Source organism: Aedes albopictus, chromosome 2 (genome assembly GCF_035046485.1).
Source record: "Aedes albopictus strain Foshan chromosome 2, AalbF5, whole genome shotgun sequence".
NCBI lineage: Eukaryota > Metazoa > Arthropoda > Insecta > Diptera > Culicidae > Aedes > Aedes albopictus.
In genome coordinates, this window is record NC_085137.1 from 241,929,921 (window position 1) to 241,952,928 (window position 23,008).

Below are 23,008 nucleotides of genomic sequence, written 5' to 3' on the forward strand. Positions count from 1 at the left end.
GACGAAAACATTTTGAGATTTCATGATTATTGTTGGAATATTTTTATTTTTAGTTTTTTTCAGAGAAATTTTTTTTTTCGTGTTATTCGAGGGAAAATAATTTTAAAGTGTATTCAACTCCCTTTAACTATGATGGAATGATTTGGGATAAATTTAAAATATGTCATATAATATATATAATATATATGTTATTAGATTTTGCTATTATTTCTGATCTTTTACCTCTTATATCAATCCAACCAACCACAGGTTTTGCTCTTCAGTAATTCAATCAATAATAACTGAATATGCTATTCATCAGATTTTTCCACCTACTCGGGTTGGCTTATTAGTAAAATAACGTCAACAACATCGATGAAGTGATGTCAACAGCATTGTTTGGGTAAACCAGAAGGAACAAACAGGAAGAATGATTTTGTCGGTGACTAAAAATATAACAAAATAATTTGAGTGCGTTGTTTTCGTTACTAAGTAAAGAATGAACTAGTTTAAGTGATTTATTTATAGTTTTGTGAAAATTTGGCTCCGAAAATGTAATTTGAAAGTAACATTGGGGAACAAACAGTGATAATACGTCAGCAGAAATATTGCAAAAATGATAGAATAAGTGGTTCTAGCGCTTGGAAAGCGATAGACCAACGTTGTATCCACTAATAGGCCAATTTTTGTACCGTAGACCAACGTTGAATACAATCACACCGAATCTTTTCAACGTAAGTTCTTGAAAGTTTACGTTAGTTTACTTCCAGTTGGCGAAACATGCATTGCCTAGGATGCGTGATAGGGTCAACATATCATTTTTAATTAATTCACAAGTTATGGTCAAAATGGTCAAGGTTATGGTTAAACTGGAGCAAATTCAAATAATATTTCTACTGTTTCGCCTTGGCGTTCCAAATTGAACATTCTGCTTCTCAGAGTATTTGTCAATAAACACTTCCACAGTTATTGACTGACAATGAATGTAAATCTGCGTTTATACTGTGTAGACTTTGGTGTAGAATTAGCATAAGTTAAAATACACAATAATAAAATAAAAAAATGTGTAGACTTTTGATTGCACGACTATTGAAATTCTGTAGGCTTTTGCAGTCTGTGACAGCAGATAAATAAGTTTGCCTTCATTAAACCTTCTTCGGTGGCTTAAAAGACTGTTTCTTTTTATAATACATGAAAGAAGTTGTGGAGGTGGAGCATTTTTCTAGGGTTTCGAGTGGCGCCAAAGGTGTCATGATGTATCAACCAAATTTTATACACGATGAATTGTCACAGAACATAGTCTACGGTACTCAAAAAGCCTCAAAGCACCCCTAGAAAATTTATGGTACACGAATAGGATGATCTAGGTCATCCAAATTACTCTGGAATTCATTTTCTTAAGATCAACAACATCTAGCATCGTTTGTGTTCACTCTTTTCAAGAAATTTAGTCACGTTGATGTCCATTAGACCTCGCAACTTGATAATGTGGTAGTTGGACGTTCCGTGAAATATAAATGGCCTCCAATACACTTTGAAGTTTGGGTTACGATATCTACATACTGTATCATGCTTTAGTTGTAAAAAAATCGTGGAATATAGTCTATATTGCTGATGGAACCTCAATGCACAGCTATAATGCTTTTGGTGCATTAATGGGATATTCCAGGCTTTCCAAACTGTTTGGAAACATATAGTCGGTCGGGTACAAGAATGGTGCTATCGGTCGTTAAGACACAACCACTACGCACAGCTCCGCTGTTCATGAGCTAGTGTGTTTGAAAAATACCCACTGTGTGTAGATTACCACCACTGACCATATAGGAATAAGAAATATACAGCAGTTAGAAATCGAATTTCGCTTCTGACGGTCGCGTTTTCCTGTAATCTCCGCACTTAAACGATCAATAAAATTACGCCGGTCACCGTTCGTACCAAGTTTTCCGCGAGTGAACCGAAATACCCAGTGTTTTCCGCGAGTGAACCGAAATACCCAGTTTTCATTTAACGGTCAAACCAGTCCACCGCGTTGATATCCACAAACTATTCTGGAATTATTAGGACGTTTAAGGTCTACAGGCTCAACTCTTGTATTTCTTCACTCTATCGGCATAATTCTTTTACGATTGTGTCTGTTGCACCTCATTATATTGTTACTATTTGGGTGTCCACTAGCATACAAATCGACCCAATGTATTTTGAAGTATGGGTCGCAATATCCGTAAATCTTAGGATATTTTTGTTTTTCTTGTAGCGAATGCTCGCGGAACATAATCTACGCTACTCTTAAAGCCTCAGAGTGCAATTTTGATAACTTAGAAGGTGATCTATGTCATCCAAACTATTCTGGAATTAAGACCTTCAAGCTTTACAGACTCTACTCTTGTATCTTTTTACTTTATCGATGTAATTCTTTCACGTTCACCTCTGTTGTATCTCATAATATTTTGAGCATTTTTTTTGTGTTACTTAATGTGCATCCACTGACATACAAATGATCTTTGGCCCGCTCCACCTATTTTCCAAAAGACTACGTGGTTCATGAATTGCCCCTAAGTTCTGACGCGGCTAAAAAGAAGATAATATCATGCAAAATCCATAGGAGCAAACAATGCAATGCTTCGCGGAAATGCTCCATTGATTAAGTCAACCCGTAAATACCCGGGACGATCTGCTTTTGGTAGAAATGCAATATCTTCTTTGTTTGAAAACATTTTACCCCGGATTTTTTTTTCATAGTATCTTGAAGTGTCGGAAATGACCCAAGTATTCCTCCAGGCGTCCCTCGGAAATTCCTCCAGGAGTCGCTCAGAAATTCAACCTGTACGAGTTCCTAGGGAATGCCTCAGGACTGCCCGTGAAATTCTTCAGGAGTTTCCCAGCAGTTTCTCGAAAATTTCTTCAGGAGCTATGCTGGAATTCCTTCAGGAGTTCCTCAAGAATTCCTCCCGAAATTCCCCGAAGATTCCACGGGAGTCCCCCAAGGATTTCCCCAAGCGTTCCCTTGAAACTCCCCAAGGAAGTTTTCCCAAGAGTTCCTCCAGAAATTTCTCCTGGGATTCCTCCAGGAAGTTTTCCAAGGATTCCTTCACGAATTTTCTTAGGAATTTCTCCAGGGATTCCTCCAGCGATTTCTTTAGAAAAAAAACCGAGGTAAAATGTTTCAAAACAAAGAAGATATTGCATTTCTACCAAAAGTAGACCGTCCCGGGTGTTATCGGGTTAACTTTTGATCTTGTCAAGTGGTTTATCTTGACTTGAAAAATGTATACTTCAGCTCAGAAAGATACTAGGGAAGAAGAGTGGATGGAATCGTTTCCCTTCTAGACAGTTATTCAACAGTCTAAACCTAAACAATAAATACATTCTCACATCCTAACACATCGGCAACACGTCAACCAAGAGGAACCAATGCCACTGCACTCATTTCACATCAATCATTGTCCGCGTGATATCATGATCAGAAAAAGACGAACGAAATCTATTTCCTTTCCTTCAATTGCACATTGACATGACTGGTGTTATGTTGTAAGCATTGCTATCAATAATTAGATCGTCTACAAAAACAGTTACAAACCGAACTATTTTTCAGAACTGAAAGTTCATGATTGATACATACACTCAGCATCAATCAAAAAAAGACACGTTTGATTGATGGACCCGCACGAGATGCATCACATTGATGCCTGCAAAGTCATGATCACATCATCGCCAGGAGTTCAAATGTTGCCAAATGACACGCAATTTTTTCGCGTTTGCAGTTTCACTTTCATTCCACCATTATTGCGGCGGCGATGCTCCTGGGAGTGGTTTACACACCCATATAAGTAAGATGCATGCGAATCCACAACACCGCTGGCTGCTGCCGCAAAGAAAGTGTTTCTGCTTCTCAAGTCAGTCCGAACCGAACTGGATCAAACAAAGGTGAAAGTTTTCTCCGAGCTGAGCAAGCATCTGATGGATGGATGGTATAATAGGAAAATGATCGCTTGCAAAAAAAAACAGATCGAAATCAATCCCATTTGATCGATCGATCAATCAAAACATATAGTTTTTGGTTAATTTCCTACATCACGCGGATGGATGATATGGTGCCGTTTCGCTTAGGCAATTAAGTCATGAAAAGAAGAAAAAGAGCACCCATGACTGATTGTTACGATCCGAGTGTGGACGATATTGTTTATATTCGTTTCTGTATCAATGGCTTGAAACACCCAACATTTTAAGCTGTATTTAGCACCTGTAAGCTTCTCAGGTCTGGTTTGACTTAATTTGGATGCTGACGTATTGCAACGCCGGTTTTCGCACAACTGCGATAATAAATTGACTATGCGCGTTAGTTCTGGGTTCTGGCGATACGTACGAAACATGACTCATTCCTGTATTGTTTTCCGATCGCATTCGAACAGAAAAACTGACCCGGTTTTAGGCTGAAGATCGGTTGATTTGGATGTCATTTTGCCGGCGGTGACTCGCACATATTGATACACGCAGAAATAGACAGCGTCACTAAAAATGTATGTAACATATACGCAGGTATTTCCCGTTGGGCAACCACGCATTACCGTTTTGGTCTTAAATTAGATTTTTCAGTCTCTTTTTTGAGAATAGCGATAAAAATATCCGCTACGGTGGCATGTTACACTTACAAAAAGCACGTTATGCGTCTTATTTTAAGATTTAGAATAAACGGACGAAACTGTTGTCCAGTGCGAAATTTGGGTTAAAACTAAAACATTATGTGCTATTCTAGCGTTCCCGATAATGTGCTGCACTTCCATATATTCTAATTCGAACAGTTTGATCAAGTTCCTGCTAAAATATTGGCCCGCTCAGATTTGAATAAATGTGTTTTCTTAAAAACATAACTTTCATCTTTGATTATTATTGTTGTTAAATCTAATTAAATAAACAATTGTAAAATAAGGATATTCGAAGCTGAATCCGCAATCTTAAATCACACATTTTCGGCAACAGTGTTGCCTTTGGTCTTCTTATTCTACCGTTTCTGATTTGTAAGCAAAAGGTCCTAGTTTAAATCTCTGGTCCGTCCTTCTCTTTCTATATTGTATATTTCTATCTACTTTCTTCCTCTTTCCTACATACATGATTTTCTAGTCAAATAAACTTAAAGAGGTTCTTAGAACCATCTTAACCGTTATGTGTCCGACAAACTTTTTGCTTTTTCTACACCGTGCTTTTTAAATGGGCGCTGGCCACATAAGGGTTAAAACCAAAATAAAATGTATTATGCTTTATGACGGTTCTCAAAACGTCTTAAAGACTAAATGGTCATCAAAATGTTACTTGGGCAGCACAAGATTAACTTCAAAAAAACAAATCTAAAAATCCAAATGACGTCTTCTAGGATTCCTCTAGATTATCTCGTACCATTTCGCTTGGTTATCTCTTGAAATTCGATGAGAATTTTCCAAAGAAAGATTTTATGACCCGTGGCGTTTCTTCAGGCGTTCTTTCTGGAGTTTCTTCGGGTTTTTGTTTTGTGAGGAATCGGAATACATTAAAAAAATCATTCTGGTTAAACCCCAGACATCCACTTGAAGAAAATTCCCCAAGAGTACCTTTAGGATTCACCAAGATGTTCCTTCCGAAACTTCTACAGGAGTTCCTCCAAATCATTGTAATTTAGGATTTCATTGGGTGTTGTTTTTAGGATTCTTCAAAGATTTTCTTCTGGTTTTTTTTTCAGGGAATTCCAACTGGGACTCATTCAAAAATTTCTCCAAAAGTTTTTTGTGGGATGACCGCAGGAGTATTTTGTGGTATTTTTGCAGCAGGAGTTACTTCTGAAACTACGATTTTAAATACTTCCAAGGTGTTTTTTTTTCGGATTCTATCCTTATTCGTCTTTGGAATTACTTTTTTGGAATCCTTCAGAAGTTCATTGTTACATATTCTCCAGATGTTTTATTTCTGCGAACCTTACTATTGTTTTTATAGAGATCTTCCGGGAGTTATTTTAGAGAATCCTCCAGAAGTTTCTACTGAAAATCCTGGGTATCATTCAGAAGTTATTTTTAGGAATCCTTCAGCAGTTTTTTTTTTTCAAGAAATCCTCCAAGAGTGCAAAATGAGTCACAGACAAGGTCACAGACCTTCAGCGCTCGGGCAGTGTCCCGAGATAACGAGACAATGTTCGTGAATCCCAGTTTATCAGTTCATCATCCTGGCATCTTGGTGGATCTATCGCCACCCCTCTCAGGATACCAACAGGATCGATTTAAATTCACACAAAATCTAAAAAAAAAACCACACTGAACTGCGCACTTACACACTTTTCGACGTTTTGTCCTTTCGACGTTTTGGCATTCGACGTTTTGGCATTCGACGTTTTGTCTTTCGACGTTTTGTCACCCATTCTCAAGAGAGGTATCCATGAATTCCTCCAGAAGATTCTCCTGTGATTCCTTCAAAGATTTTTCCAATGATTTCTCCAGGGATTTCTATAGACATTTCTGATAGGGTACACCCAAGAATTTTCTGGTATCACCACTAGAAATTATTGCTGAGATTTTTCCAGCAATTCTTGTTATAATTTATTCGAAGATTTCTTTAGAATTCCTACTGAGAATCCTCTTGATATTAATTTAGGATCTGCTGCAGGGATTTCTCTTGACATTTCTTTCTAGTAGGAATTTTCCAGTTTTTTTCTGGGTTTCTCGTGTAATACCTGCCCCCATGTACTGCTGAATAGCAATAATTGGAGCTATTATTGCTGAAAATGCTTGAGAAATCTCAGTAATAATTACCAAACGATTTCTAGTAGGAAATCGCGAAAGAATTGCACAAATAATTACTGAATGTAATCCAAGAGCCAAGAGGGATTCCTACAGAAATCCTTGTAGAAATCTCGGAAGGAATAATATCAGAAATTCCTGGAAGAACTTCAAGATGACTCCGTTGATGGATCCCAGGAAGGAATTCTGGAGGCATCCTAGGAATAATTTCCGGAGAAACCCCAGCAGGCATTCCTAGAGGAATTCCGTGAGTAATTGCTGGATAAATCTTTTGAGAAATCCTTTTAGAATTGCTTGAAGAATACATGATGGGTTTCTACTATACATTGACTACAAAGACTCCTTCATAGATATCTCCAAGGATTCCTCCAGGAATTGCTCTGATGATTCTTTCGTGGATTTCTGCAAGGATTTTTTTTTCAGGAGTTCCTCTCGGAAGACCTCTAGAAATCCAGGATTTTTTCAAGTATTCTTGCTGAAAATTCTAAATCTGGGTAAAGTCTCTCTAAATAAAAAAAAATCCTAGAGTAATCCTTGAAGGAACTTTTAGAGAAATCCGCAGAGAAATACCAATAGAAATTCTTGGAGGAATCTTTTAGGAAATCTTTGGAGAAATCCTCTTGGAAATCCACCACAAATGCCTGATGGGATTTCTCTATAAAATCTTGCTGAAATTGCTCCAAAGATTTTTCCAAGATTACCTATACAAATCCTTACTGTTATTCTTTAAGGATTCCTATAGAAATTTCTCTATCGGATTTCTTCAGAGAGTTTTCTAAAAGGCTTTCCTTAGGAATTTCTTTTGGAATACAAGCAGAATTTCCTGCTAGGATATTCCTACTAAGATTTCTTCGGAAATTCTTGCTGGAATTTCTCTAACAATTTCAGTTGGGATTTCATCAGTAATTTTTCTTGGGCCTCCAAGTATTCCTGGAGAATTCTTAGCAGGAATTGCCTAATAAATCCAAAAGATACTTCCTGGTGGATTGAACCATAAATTCTTGAATGAATATCAGCAGAATTTCTGCAACAATCCCAGCATGAATTCTCAAGTGGATTTCCAGCAAGAATCACTGTATAAATTGTAAGGATAATTTATGAAGGAATCCTTGTAGAAATTCAGAAGGATTTAAAATAAATATCTGGAGGAATCACAGCAGGACCTTCTATAGGATTCACAGATGTAATAATTTCTGGAGGAGTCCTAAAATTACTCCATGAACTCCACTAAAATTTCTCTCGTGATTACTCTAGGGATTTCTCCAAGGACTCCACCAGGAAATCTTTATGGAATTTCTCCGTCGCTATGCAGGCTCTGTTTGGAGCGTTATTCCAGTGAGAAGAAAATAAGCAAAAGGATGTGTATTTCAGCACAAAAACAAAACATTTCAGCGAAGCGTACTGGTGTGCGATATACGCAAAGCAGAATATTGACAAAAGCAAATCTTTTGTGGTGAAGATATTACGAAGCCACACCTTAAATTACTTAAGATATTTATGTGTGTTTGGAAATTTATGTTTTGGTTTCGTTTTCAATTCACTTTTATTGTAACGCGTTCGCACCCTCAAACGCATTACTGTGTCATCGGCGTTAATATCTCCAAAATATGCACACGTTCTCTCTGCTGAGTGGTGTAAAGTAAAAGGTTTCTCACACTTATCAACCAACAACACCGAGGAAAAAAATGTGTCATCCTGCTGTGGGCAGTGTCATCCGGGGGCAAACACCTTCCGAAAAAAGCATGCATTTACATGTCTGGGCCATGGCGAGTCACTTTAGGAGACAGCTTGATGCTTGTGACTCATCCTACACGCAGTGCGGATGATGTGATTTTTTGATGTATTTGTCTTCGAAGACAGACTTGACCTGTGATAGATGATGGTTGAGCACGATATAGCCACACCATTTCAAACTGGTTGAATGCTGTTTCGAAAGCGAGGATGACAGCCTGATTTGAATGGGTTTTAATTTATTCCTATTGGAGACCATAAAATTCTTTGCTCTCTCTCTACTAGCCCAGGTAGAGAGGGTAGACGACAAGATCTGTGAAATGTTTTGGTTGAAACTTTCCCTTTCCTGTATGTGGCACTACTGCATTTGGCAGCAGTTTTGAACCTTAAAACTAAATGGTCATATATGCACGACTTAATTTAACTAGTTAATCAATCGATTGATCAATAATTTTGAAAAGACTTAGCAATAATGCCAATTTTGATATACCGGGGTTAGACAAAAAAGTTATATTGAAGCCTTTCCAAAACTTCAAAAAATAAATTCATAATTATGTAACTCAGTTGTAACAAGTAAAAGTAGAATGTTTAAGCTTAAAAATAATAACCACAAGTTTTATAAAACTAAATCTTACCGGTACTAGAGGGTACTGGTTTAATATCGTTGTCCTTTCATACCTGTAAAAATATGAGAAAAAAAAAGAAAAATTGTTAGTCGATTTTTTTTATAAATAAATTGGGAAAAGTGCTTGAGATTAGCATGTCTGACTGCTCTCAATTGTCACCAGTAACGTCATTCGTTTGCTGACAGCTTATCATGAAAAATGGAAAAGGATTACATCTTCAATGAAGTTACAGATTATTCTTACTGTAAATATGCAACATAAGTCGGGCTTTTTCGCGTTACCGAATTGTTGAATGCAGTGGGTGAAGAAATGGTGAATTGTCTTAAAAAGGAAGCGGTTCCATCTACCGTTTTTGGTGGTAACGATAGACGTTGAAAATTATAGCAAATTGTACCACCATACAAATGAGAGGACAGTTAGTTAGACGAAAGTTGCCGGTCAATGAGGGGAAGGGAAAAAAGTGATGATTGCAATCGTTTGTAACCACAACAGATCGAATATCCTCTGCGTCTGCACATATTCATGCGGATGTCGGAGTGTTTGTGGGATATGGTTAACAATGGGTTCACACATTGGTGTGTGGATGCGTAGGTGATCGATTAGTGCATTTACTACCCTGAAGATAATGCGGCACAGTTCGTTTGATTGCATAACTCGTAGGCGGTATATGATAGATTGACACTGTGCTGTGAACGTTGTAGAAAGGAGGGAGGAAGTGTATAGAAAAAAGATACAAAGTAGGTGGAACGGAACAGGCCAGGGATTGAACCCGGGACCTTCTGCATACGAATTAGAAATGGTAGCCACTAGACCACCAAATCTGTCTACCTAATTAGTCTCCCCCTTTGGGCAAGTAATCATCGATCGCTTCAAGACAACAAGACTGCGTAGCTGTTTTTGATGATAGTTAACGGATAGATACGGTCGAGCATCCACTAGAAAGTTGAAAACAGTGTTTGTACAAATGAGTAAGTATATGTACTCCCTAGTGTATGTGCATGTATAGAATAGGATAAATAAATAAGTGAGATGCTATTTTTGTTTTAATTCTTCTACTACTTAACCTAATTTACAGCTCTTTTGTCCACTAGGGCACAAATGGCACAAATTTCCCGAATGGAGGAGAACGTGCCTCTAGAGCCGACCTACTGATACCACTAGGGCACTGCGTGAAAGATTCCAATTGGCAGCTGTGCTTACATTTTGTACAGCGCCTAAATGTATTCTATTCAAATTCTACTGTATCGAACTGATTGCCTTTGCGCTGCTGTCACTTTTCTATCCTGTCCATGGTAGAATGATGAGCACGATGATTGTTCCTTTTCCACTCCAATTGGGGGTTCATTATGATATACGATATCCAAGTTTCTGGATCCGTTAGAGCATATACTCAAAAGAGGGTCATCTGTCAGCCGCTCTCGGGGGAAGGAGCAACTGACGAAAAATTGCATGTGCCGGGGCTGGGATCGAACCCATGACCATCCACTTATGAGGTTAACGTGTAGCCATTACGCCACGGGCCCCGTAAGATGCTATTGTACTCCGCATAATTTATAATCCCGAAAATCACAGCGAATTATATACTGTGATGAAAATTCATCAGTAAGCGAACAACCAGTATAAGGAAGGTCAAGGATTGAACCTAAGATCTTCTGCAATTGCCGTTTGCCCACCAAGTCCGCCATATGACGAAAAAAACTCCACAAGACAATGCTTATCAAATAGATTCCATTCCTCGTATTTGCATTCATTACACAATTAGCGAGCAATTTATCTATTTTACAATTCAAAATTTGAATAAATTGCCATTTCAGCGCTTTCCATACCATCAATCAGCACCACTTTTGATTGAATGGAAACGGGGAAACTTCCTCCTATTTGCTGTGTACGTACATTGTTTCGGAACCAACAAACCGTAGTTTCCGGTCAAAAAAAAAACGCTTCTCGTTCAAACGAGCTGGTCGGCCACACCAGCTAATGAGATGAAATTAAATCTCGTGTAGGTACGTTTCAGCATCAGACCACACCGAGAGGGAAAGAAAAACCCTCCCAATCCACGTGTATACAGGCGGCCGGCGACTCACTTACAATCGGCTGGCATTTTAATGCCGAGCAATGCGGCAAAATCGCTTCCGACCAGACGTTAATCACGGATCTGGTGTGTGTACGCGTTGTTGATCCGAGCAATGGAAATATAGGTTTTTGGAGTGCAGATCAAGGCACATGGGCCGTACAATATGCACCAACAAGAAATGGCAAGGAGATCGTTACAGCCGAATTACGCATCATCATTAATACACGCCTTTTTGGCTGAATGATGCGCTCAACGAAGCATGCACTTTTATATGCAACAGCCAAATGGGTTTTTGAGCTGGTTTCGTCGATTCAGGTTGAGAGGAAGCGGATTAGAGGTGTTCATGCGTTACAGCTTAAGAAAGTTGGATCTTTGGACAATGAACTGTTGTGCTGATCAAACGAACGGACTTTAATTTTGTTTTGTCACAGCCGATGCTGTTGACTTGGAAGGTGAGCACATATTCCTACGATAATTCAAGGATCCTAACAACATTACGCAGGTTTGCAAAATGGGTATTCGACGACCCGCCCACCGTAGCCTCCCGATTACACCCTCTAACGCAAAGTTGAACAGCAAGCCGTAGCTCTCTGCGAGATTCTAAGGGACTCGAGAGTGCCCCTGATACTCGAACTACGTACATCACTCGATCCATCGTCGCCTTGATCAATCGTATAAGTTTATCCGGGAATCCGTATTCGTGCATGATCTGCCATAGCTGTTCTCGATCGATTGTATCATACGCCGATTTGAAATCTATGAACAAGTGATGTGTGGGCACGTTGTATTCGCGGCATTTCTGCAACACCTGGCGGATGCCGAACATCTGGTCCGTTGTAGCGCGTTCACCCATGAATCCAGCCTGATATTGCCCCACGAACTCTCTTGCAATCGGCGATAGACGGCGGCATAACATTTGAGAGAGTATCTTGTAGGCAGCGCTCAGTAGTGTGATCGCGCGATAGCCCCGCAATCCAACTTGTCGCCCTTTTTGTAGATTGGACACACGATTCCTCTACGATAGGAGCTAAAATGACTGCTACAATGTCAGTGAAAGGAATGTACCGACCTGAGAGACCAGATGATGCATTGGTTTGAGCACTTTGAAACCTATTTTCAAGTGTCTCTTGGCCTGGTGTTCATTGATTACGATAAGACATTCGAAGCTCTTTTGTGTAATCGTATCTACAGATCGTCGCTGAAGTGAGTAGGAAGTAGCACCGCTACTGTTCCTCATCATAATCGATAAGATTCGGTTAGATGCGAAATGAACCAAGTCGTGGGTTGCAGTGGCAGCCCATTGGAGCATCTAAAAATGACTTCGAACTGGCTGATGACGTTGCTTTCTTAACTCAACGACGCTCTGATTTGCAGATTATGCTCGATGATCTTGTCAATCGCTCCTAGGCGGCAGATCTTACCATGGACGTCAACAAAACTAAATCGTTGGATGTAAATATTGTCAACCCTTCCAGCTTGGGCTAACTGTGTGCAATTTTTAAAGCTTCCAATATCTTCTTCTTCTTCTTCTTCTTCTTCTTTATGGCTTGACGTTCGCATTGGAACTTGGAACCTCTTTTCAACTTAGTGTTCTTAGAGCACTTTCACAGTTATTAATTGAAGGGCTTTCTTAAGAAACTCAAACGTGAAATCTTTATGCATTCTGCTGAATGTCAGTGAAATCTGGTGTGTATCAGTAGAGAACACTCAGCGGTTGCAGGTCTTCATGAATACAGTGTTTGTACAAATGAGTAAGTATATGTACTCCCTAGTGTATGTGCATGTATAGAATAGGATAAATAAATAAGTGAGATGCTATTTTTGTTTTAATTCTTCTACTACTTAACCTAATTTACAGCTCTTTTGTCCACTAGGGCACAAATGGCACAAATTTCCCGAATGGAGGAGAACGTGCCTCTAGAGCCGACCTACTGATACCACTAGGGCACTGCGTGAAAGATTCCAATTGGCAGCTGTGCTTACATTTTGTACAGCGCCTAAATGTATTCTATTCAAATTCTACTGTATCGAACTGATTGCCTTTGCGCTGCTGTCACTTTTCTATCCTGTCCATGGTAGAATGATGAGCACGATGATTGTTCCTTTTCCACTCCAATTGGGGGTTCATTATGATATACGATATCCAAGTTTCTGGATCCGTTAGAGCATATACTCAAAAGAGGGTCATCTGTCAGCCGCTCTCGGGGGAAGGAGCAACTGACGAAAAATTGCATGTGCCGGGGCTGGGATCGAACCCATGACCATCCACTTATGAGGTTAACGTGTAGCCATTACGCCACGGGCCCCGTAAGATGCTATTGTACTCCGCATAATTTATAATCCCGAAAATCACAGCGAATTATATACTGTGATGAAAATTCATCAGTAAGCGAACAACCAGTATAAGGAAGGTCAAGGATTGAACCTAAGATCTTCTGCAATTGCCGTTTGCCCACCAAGTCCGCCATATGACGAAAAAAACTCCACAATGCTCCAGATGCCTGTCGCATATAATTCGTACATGGTGGCCATTACAATTGGATCTCCACACCGAGATCAAAATTACAAGTCGAGTTGGATCAGCCATACTCTATGTTGGGACAGGAACGACATCTACAAGCAGGCATAAATAAGACTGGCTTAGACTGGTTAAAGGCTCATTGCTGTCTAGCCTCAACAAGGAACTAAAGTAAGTCGATACAAATTTGACCTGGCCACAGGACAAGGCGATAGCAAGCAATCCTTCAGGAATAACACAGCGTAACAAAAAATAACTTTTTGTCTGTCTCAAGAGCAAACTTATGTGTCTCCGAAGGATTTTGGGCCGCTGAATCCGAATCCGGGCTCAGATTTGCTCTAACACGTCACAATTTTGAGCTATACCTCAATTTATAGGGCAAAATATGCGATTTTGGGCTTTGTTGACTGCAAGCCATTAAGCTTGGAAATATTTTTTTTAAGCAATCAAAAGGATAATTGGTCAATTAACATCTAAATTAACGACTCATGCAAAATATTTCGTTTTACCAAATCGAATTTGATAGTTTTAAGCGATTTATGATAGGTACGATATTTCCCATACAAGTCATCCTCCAAAAGTTGCATGCAAGTTTTTATACTAACATAAAATGCTTAAATCTATCAAATTTGATTAGGTAAAACGAAATATTTTGCATGAGTCGTTAATTTAGATGTTAATTAACCAATTAACCTTTTGATTGCTTAAAAAAATATTTCCAAGCTTAATGGCTTGCAGTCAACAAAGCCCAAAATCGCATATTTTGCCCTATAAATTGAAGTATAGCTCAAAATTGTGACGTGTCAGAGCAAATCTGAGCCCGGATTCGGATTCAGCGGCCCAAAATCCTTCGGAGACACATAGTTTGCTCTTGAGACAAACAAATGTTGCGCTGTGTAATTAGACTGGTAGTTCTCTACGAGCACGAAACATGGACTCTACATCCAGAGGACTAACGCGCCATTGGGGTGTTCTAATGGAAGTTGTTGCGTACCATCTACGGTGGAGTACAGATGGAAGTCAGGACTTGGAGAAGGTGAATGGGCCACGAGCTGCATCAGCTGGCTGAGTGAACCAACCATCGTCCACACCGCGAAAAACAGGAGGCTACGGTGGGCGGGTCACGTCATCAGGATCTCGAATAGCAACCCGACTAAAATGGTTCTCGAGAGTCATCCGATCACTATACGTTGGCACAACTCTGACGAGATGGCGCTAGTAATTTTGTCGGAAACTAACAAACTCCAATGAAGACTACATAATAAATTCAGTTCCATCATTTTGACACCTCTGATAAATCTCAATACCTCTGAAGTAACTGAAATCGTAAGCCAGAAACGTTACGACCCAAATAGTTGCATACCTCTACCTAGCATTCGTTTTAATCGCTATTTAACTCCGGATTTGAATCACCGCTAAAAAAATAAAACTGCCTTCTAGATCCGACATCGATCGAGACCGGTTTGTCGTTTGCTCTTTTCCATCTTTTGTATCGTCTACTATACTAAGCACAATCAATTTTAAAATTCTCCTAACAATTCCCTTCGCAAGTAATGTTTTAAGCCGGTCGTCATCAAGAGACAGAGAGAGAGAAGTCATGGAGCAATGAACACGCGCAGCAGCGCGGCGTGGAGCTGATTTTACAGTTAGCTTTCAGCTCTTGCAATACCTAGTGGCAATCGCGCGATCTCCGGCAGCCAATTTATTAAGCGTAGGGGAGACTGGGGAGACTTGATCCCTTTTTCTTAATTTACCTGAAATTTTAAGAAAAAACACAAAACTAGATCCGATTTCCGTACAAAATGGCAGATAAACATCTATTGCAAGTTAATACACAGCAGAAGGCCTTCAAATTATTGTTTAAGCTTTCAAAACTGTGTTTTTATGGAGGCATGTCTTATGATGTATTTTTCAAAAATGGGTGACACTTGATCCCTCTTTGATCACATGGTTTATTTAAAGGGAAAATAATTCCAGAATCTTCCTATTCATTTTCTTCTCGAGTTTTCTTGTATTTTCGATGAATATGGAGTGTTTGAAATTGTAAGATTTCCTTAAATTTTTAAGGATATGCCGTATTTTCAAAATGGGGAGACTTGATCCCCCTTTTCTTGGTTTGTACTAAAGTTATAATTATCTGACACATTTTATCGTAGCATAGACTAGAATTCCAAGTAAATAGAGGCTTCCGAATAGAATTTTATTTTTCACATGTATGTAATCCTCGAGGGATCAAGTCTCCCCATGTCACTGTTGTGTATACTAAGCTGAATTAATTAAAATATGTTAACAACAACCTCATTTGGATAAATAAGTTTGAAAGTACTTTATTTAAATTATGTGCTGTGAAATTTTGACACGATTTGGTTTAATTTTCACAAAGTTATTGAGATTTTTCGGAATCGCCAAAAAGATTTCTGAAGGACTGAAAACAAACCATCAGCCGTTAAAAAATAATGCAATGTACAATCGAAATCACTTGTAGCCAAAACATAGTCGTTTATCCAGGAGTAGTTTTGGAAAAATTATGCTAGAAGAAAAATGTTTTTGATTCCGAGCAAATATGGCGGGAACAAGTCTCCCCAGGGATCAAGTCTCCTCAGTCTCCCCTACAGGTATGGCTCCGCGCGCACCGCGCGAGAGCGATGACGCTTTGTGGTGATGGTGGTTTGATTCAAGCTTTAGGTAGAGATCCGTACCACCGCATCACCGGACCACTAACCAACCAACAGCAACCATTCACCACCGCACCGCCGGTCCCACTCTGGACTGGAAGTAGGTAAGGCTACTAAATCGAGGTTGTCGGCATATCGGCTTCGGTTGAGTCGCCCGCTCTCTGCTGTTAGCTGGTGAGGAAACCGGGTTTGAGTGTGCTAATAAAGTGACGATCATTTAGGCCCACGCAAGATCTTTCAGGTTGGGTAATTTTTTTGGCGATTGCACTCGGAACAACTTCTAGGATTAGCGGTTTGTTGGGTTGCTGAAAGCTCGTTTTTACCCGAACGGCGCGTTTATTGAGGTTTCAGTCCCAGAGCTGGAAGAGATAGACTGGTTTGGTACATATTTAGGTTACGACTGTGATAGTGATTTCGAAAGCATTTCACCGTTTTTATATTAAGTACAGTTTCTAAAATTATTTTTGATCGTCCTAATAAGGCTATAACGTAGGTAGATCCTAACAAATCTAAGGCTAGTTTGAGGTTTGGTTGTGGACTAAGATTTAACCATCAGTTTGAGAGAAGACTTAGGACTTCCTTAAATACTTTACAAAGTTTTTGCAACTTTATAAGAGGCTAACCGCTAACCAGGGTCCTGGAGTTGAATTGAGACATTGGCATTGATCATTTTCGAAAATGTGAAAAATACTGGCATTTTCAACCTAAGCGGCACACATCGATTATTACATTTGTCTGATGGTCCATTCTGATCACCACCCTGTCCCGGATCGCATGTTCTGAGGAACGGTATCGATGTCAATTATTGAATGTGGTTGAATAGAAATAAGCGATACCTCAAACTTCGTGTATATTTAAATTTATGGTATCAAAGGTTGATTTAAACGTATGTATAGCTTTTCTATAAAATTAATATTCAGGTTACGAGGTCCAGGTTCCAAAAGTGGACAAATCTCATCAACAAGTGGCTTCGTGGTCGTGCGGCTAGTGTCACCAAGTATTCAGTCGTATCGTGCTAGGAGCGCGGGTTCGATTCCCGCTGCAGCTGTCAGGAAAAGTTTTCGGCTGTGCCACTTGGCGTGGCATGCTAGTCCGGTTGTCTAGTATTCTACTGTCGTGCTTCCTTCAAAGAACGAATAGGTCACTGGAAGTACTAAACGTGTCCGTGTTTTTTAACATTTATGCCCTCCAGATGTTTTTATATTATCCGGATCTCTTGCCAACACTCGTTTTGCAGGGTTGTTGACCGGCATTCTCACGACATGTCCTGCGCATCGTATCTTTCCAGCTTTTGCCACCTTCCGGATGCAAGGTTCACCGTGCAGATCATTCGCCGTCCGTAACACACCGTTTTCCTGCACAAGCCTAAGCAACCCACGAATAATTGCATGTCCTCCTCCTAGAGCATGGTTGGTGCCCATAGAGAACCACTGGTCTTATTAGCGTCATGATGCATTTGATGCGAGGGTGAATATTTATTTTGGAGCTTATAGGACGCCTGACTTCCGCTGATGATGCGTCTTCGTATTTTACGGCTAACGTCAATCCGGCCTTTGGTGCTTCTCGTTTCAAGCAGGTGTGCAGTGCTGCCACCGTTCCAAATGCTCTAGAAAATCATGACGCTTTCCAGGACGATATTGAACAGCAGACATGAGAGTCCATCGCCGGAGAGATTCGAATAAACTAGAAAGATCTCGCGAAATCCTTACGCAGTTTTTTACACCGTCCATCGTCGCTATGATCAATCTAGTTAGCTTTCCGGAGAACTCATTCTCGTCTACGGTTTTCCATAGCTCTGTGCGATCGATGCTGTCTACGCCGCCTTGAAGTAGTTGAATAGGTGATGCGTTGGGACCTGGCATTCACGGCATTTTTGAAGGATTTGCCACACGGTAAAGATCTGGGCCATTATCGAGCGGCCGTCAACATTCAGAATTGCTATTGCTCGGAAGTTCTCAAACTCAAAGTTGTCACTTTTCTTGAAGCTGGGGCAAACGTCCCTTTCCTTTCCCTTTCAATAGTAAACATCTCACAATATTCAAAATATAACATTTACTGGCTATTTTACTAGAAAAACGAAAAATAAACTAGGCAACGATTCACTACTCTGTCTTGTATTTAACTATTCTGTGCTTTTGAGCCGTTATTTTGTGAAATTATTCTATATAAGTGTGTCCAATATTGTATGCAAGTCTAGTGTGTTAAAGGTCTATTGAATATCATTGCCGTTGTCAGTAGTATTCGTCTGATTATTACCAGTCTGTCTATCTACATGATTTGTTTTGATTTCTGTCTTAAATACTTTTTATTCTTCAACCCCTCAACCTAATTTACAGCTCTTTTGTCCACTAAGGCACTGCGTGAGCGATTCCAATTGGCAGCTGCACTTACACTTTGTACAGCGCCTAAATGTATTCTATTCAAATTCTACTATATCGAACTGGTTGCCTTTGCGTTGCTGTCACTTGTCTACCCTGTCCATGGTAGAAAGTTGACCACCAAGGATGTTGATGTGTGGCTCTTGCTCGTTTTCCAGTCCGATTGGGGGTCCATTATAAGTTGCCGTTTGCCGATATCCAAGTGTCCGGGTCCGTTACTAGAGCATATGCTCAGAAGAGGATCTGGTGGGAGCCACTTTGGGGAGGGGAAGGGGTTTAAGAGCAACTGACGAAAAATTGCAAGCGCCGGGCAGGGATTGAACCCTTGACCATCCTCTTATGAAGTAAACGTGTAGCTACTACGCCACTGGCTCCGGCATTTTTTTTCGTCTTATGTGTGTGTAAAATTCCTGCATATATTAAGTACAACTATCACAATCGCTTCGTTTGTTTACTGTTTCTCAGAGGCAGCGAGCACTATCGCACAGTGGGAAAAATAGTTATAAAACACGAATAAAGTCAATATCTCTGCTCGGAGTGGATGGATTCGAATGAATTTTTGACACAAACTGCAAAAATCTCTATACATTCATATAAAGAGGGTGTCATTCCACGATGCTGGAAATCATTGTATTGAGCTCGTTTTACCCCGCTCTCTCTCGCACACCGTTTTGTGAAAATTATCATCTATTCCCGGTTGGCGTGCAAAAAAGATTGATTTCCAGCATTGTGCGGTGAATTACACCCTCCTTATCTGAAACTATAGAGATTTTTGCAGTTTGCGTCAAAAATTCATTCGAATTCATCCACTCCGAAAAGAGATATTGATTTTTTTTTTGCGTTTTATACCTATTTTTCCCATTGTGCGTCAATGCGAATTTACAGGGGATACTCGAAATAACTGGGACAGGTAAAATTTTCACTTTACAAAAAATGTTCAACTAGCTGTAACTTAGCGTGGGTCATCGGAACCGTTTTCTCAGATCAAAGCTTTTTTGGTTCCATTTCAAGTCCTGAGTATCCATGCAAAAATTTAGCACGATTGGTTGCGTCTACACTTTGCGCATTGCAATTGAAATTCGTATGGGAAAACATACTTTATTGCATTTTTGTCATAAGTTGAAAAAGTTTGTCTGAAACTTTTTAACCGTTAATGTAAAGTAATAGCGTAAGATGTTCTGAAAAACTTTGTCAAAGACCGTAAAGCAATCCGATGCTTGTAGAAAATGTTATGTTTAATCAACCGCATGCATGTTTTTTAAGTTTTAACAAGGAAAGGAATAACAATAGCAACAAAATCACACTGTTTCGGCAAGAAATTGCCAACGCTATCACTTTTTTCATAAGCATCAGATCACTTCGCGGTCTTCGACAAAGTTTATCAGGACACCCTAGGCTGTGTTTTCACATTATCGGTTACATAGTTTTAGAAAATTTCAAGCTTCACATGAGAGAAATGCAAAAAAGTATGTTTTTCCATGTAAAATCCCATACAAACTTCAAACGCGATGCGCAAAACGTAGACGTAACCGATCGTGTCTAAATTTTGCACAGTTATTTGGGTTCTGAAAAGCTTTGATCTGATGGGATACCATCAAATTTTTCATTTTTCCATATAACGAATGAGTCACTCTAGTAACTATTCGAAAAGGGCATCAAATATTCTCAAATATTTACTTTTACATCAACTGATTGTGTATCAGTGGTCCAAATTTGGAAAAGATCGGGATATTCTACACGACGTTAGAAAGATTCTAGAAAAAGGTATAGTTATCCGATAGCCAACTTGATGGCACTAGCCACCATCTCAACCGCGAGGGTTGGAGGGAATGAAGATGGACGGCACACGACGCTGGCTGCGGTCCGCTTGCGCAGCAGAAACTGACTTCTGCATGACGCCACAGGTAGTGGCAAAGAAAAACGGACTGGGCGACGACGACGGCGGGACCACGAACGGTGGATGACGGACGCTGAACGACGATTGTATGCTGGCCGCGATTTGCCTCTCGTCCTAGTAACGTGCACCCGCTTCGCAATTGCCAAAGCTCTAAAAAGAACTTGATAACTCCTGAATAACTCAAGCAAGCGCAAGCGGGTGGCAGCGTCACACGAGACAAGGCAGTAGCTGCAGCAGATACGGCTCCGGCGGAGAACAGCAGACGGATCACAACGGTGACCAAACAGCAACCGTGGAACACTCTGGAACCAGCTTCGCCTTCGGATTGGCAATGAAACACTGTTTCTATTCTTCCTATCGATATATTCACTTTGAATTACAAAAAAAGACTGATCCTCTCGCTCGTTACTGAGCTACTTTTATATCATTGCAAAAAAAAAAAGAAAAAAAATGTGTTGGGTCTGGCTGCCCGTTGCTCCCGCCGACGGCTCGGTTCGAAAAGTGACGCTCGATGTACGGCAGCAACAGAAGCCCTTTTTTGATTGGTCGGTGATGACGGTAGAAATTTTCATACGCGTCCATCGCTGATTGGTTGAAGATGGTTCGCTGATTGGTTGATGCTGGTTCGCAAAAACAGTGATGCCATTCGCACGGTCGTTACAGCGAACATGCTCCCCCGGCGCAGTTAACCAGTAGATCGGCTTGACTTAGCATGGTGACGACTTTGAGCGGTTGTCCTCGATTGGCAACAGCGAAATTTTCACGATTGATCGCCGATAAACAGTGTCTCCCACTTTAACGTCTACAACCCTCACTAGACCATCATCCCCAGGGTAAACTTGGACAATCTTTCCCAATTTCCAAACTTGTGGTGGCAAACTCTTGTCCGTTAGCAAAACTACGTTTCCGGGCCTCACGTTAGAGAGAACTATCCGATTCTTCGATCTGGGTTGCAAACTGGTCAAATAATCACGTTGCCACGACTTCCAAAAATGTTCACGCATTGATTGTAGAAGCTGCCATCTTGACAGGCGGTTTTGGTTTATCCCTTCATATGACGGTTCTGGGATCGCATTCATGGGTCTACCAATAATGAAATGACCCGGAGTAATAACCTCTTCATCGGCAGGATCATCAGATACGGAAAACAAAGGACGCGAGTTTAAAATCGCTTCCACTTGAACCAATAATGTACAGAATTCTTCGAATGTCAAGGGAGTGGTTTTGAGGATGCGCTTCAAGTGGAATTTAGTGGACTTTACAGCGGCCTCCCACAGGCCGCCGAACTCTGGAGACTCCGGGGGGATAAATCGCCAATCGATTTCTTTACTCAGACAAAACTCTTCGATGCTTTTCGTTGCAGTTTCGTCTCGGAACATTACGAACAAATTATGCAACTCTGTTTTCGCGCCGCGAAAATTGCTCCCGTTGTCTGAATGGAGCTCACGGACTAACCCGCGGCGACCTACAAACCTCTGAAGAGCTGCAATAAAGGCGGAGGACGTCATGTCTGATACAAATTCAAGGTGGGCCGACTTAGTTACGAGACACACAAATACAGCGATATACGCTTTGACGATGACTGGTTTTCGATTTCCCTGTCGGACAAGAAAGGGTCCCGCGTAGTCTATTCCCGTGATTTCGAAAGGGGCAGCTGGTTTTACACGACTTGCTGGTAAATTACCCATATACTGAGAAACTGCCTTCGGCTTTACGCGAAAGCACTGAACGCATGACCGAGTAATCTTTCGCACAGCGGACCGGGAACCTAACAACCAGAATCGTTGTCTTAGGGAGGACAGCAATCCCGACGGCCCGATATGCAAATTTTCCTCGTGGTACGACCTGATAATAAGATCTGTGAGGGGATGACGTGGCAGTATGTACTGGTGTTTGGACTCATAGGGCAGGTTGGATTTTTGAATCCGTCCGCCGACTCTCAATGCTCCATCTCGTAGGAACGGACCCAGAGCCGCAATACGCTTGCAAGGCTCACCGTTTTGTAGCCGCTTAAATTCATCAAAAAGAGCTTCGTGTTGAATGACTTGAACAATCGTATGCAAAGAGGCACGGAGCTCTGGAATGGTAAGCAAATTGTGCAGAACGCGATTCTTAGGATTTTTCTGACGACAATTATGAATAAAGCGTTTTACATAAGCGAGAACCCGCTGTAACTTTCTAAATGACTCAAACCTCGTAAACAACGGCAATTTGTCATTGTTGAGAACTGACATTACGGTTGTGTTCGCGGGCCTCAGATCAGGGAGATCGGAATCAGGAATGTCCTCGACAGTTTGAACACGGAAGTCAGCACAGCGTAGGAATGGAGGGCCGTTCCACCACATGTCATTGGTGTTGAGAACGCTGGGCAT

General features: G+C 40.6%; 1 protein-coding gene across 4 annotated transcripts in view; it reads right to left on the reverse strand.

The window, feature by feature from the left end:
* LOC109622866 (phospholipid-transporting ATPase VD) overlaps positions 1 to 23,008 on the reverse strand; it is a 252,076-nt gene that overhangs the window by 184,364 nt on the left and 44,704 nt on the right. The window lies entirely within an intron of this gene.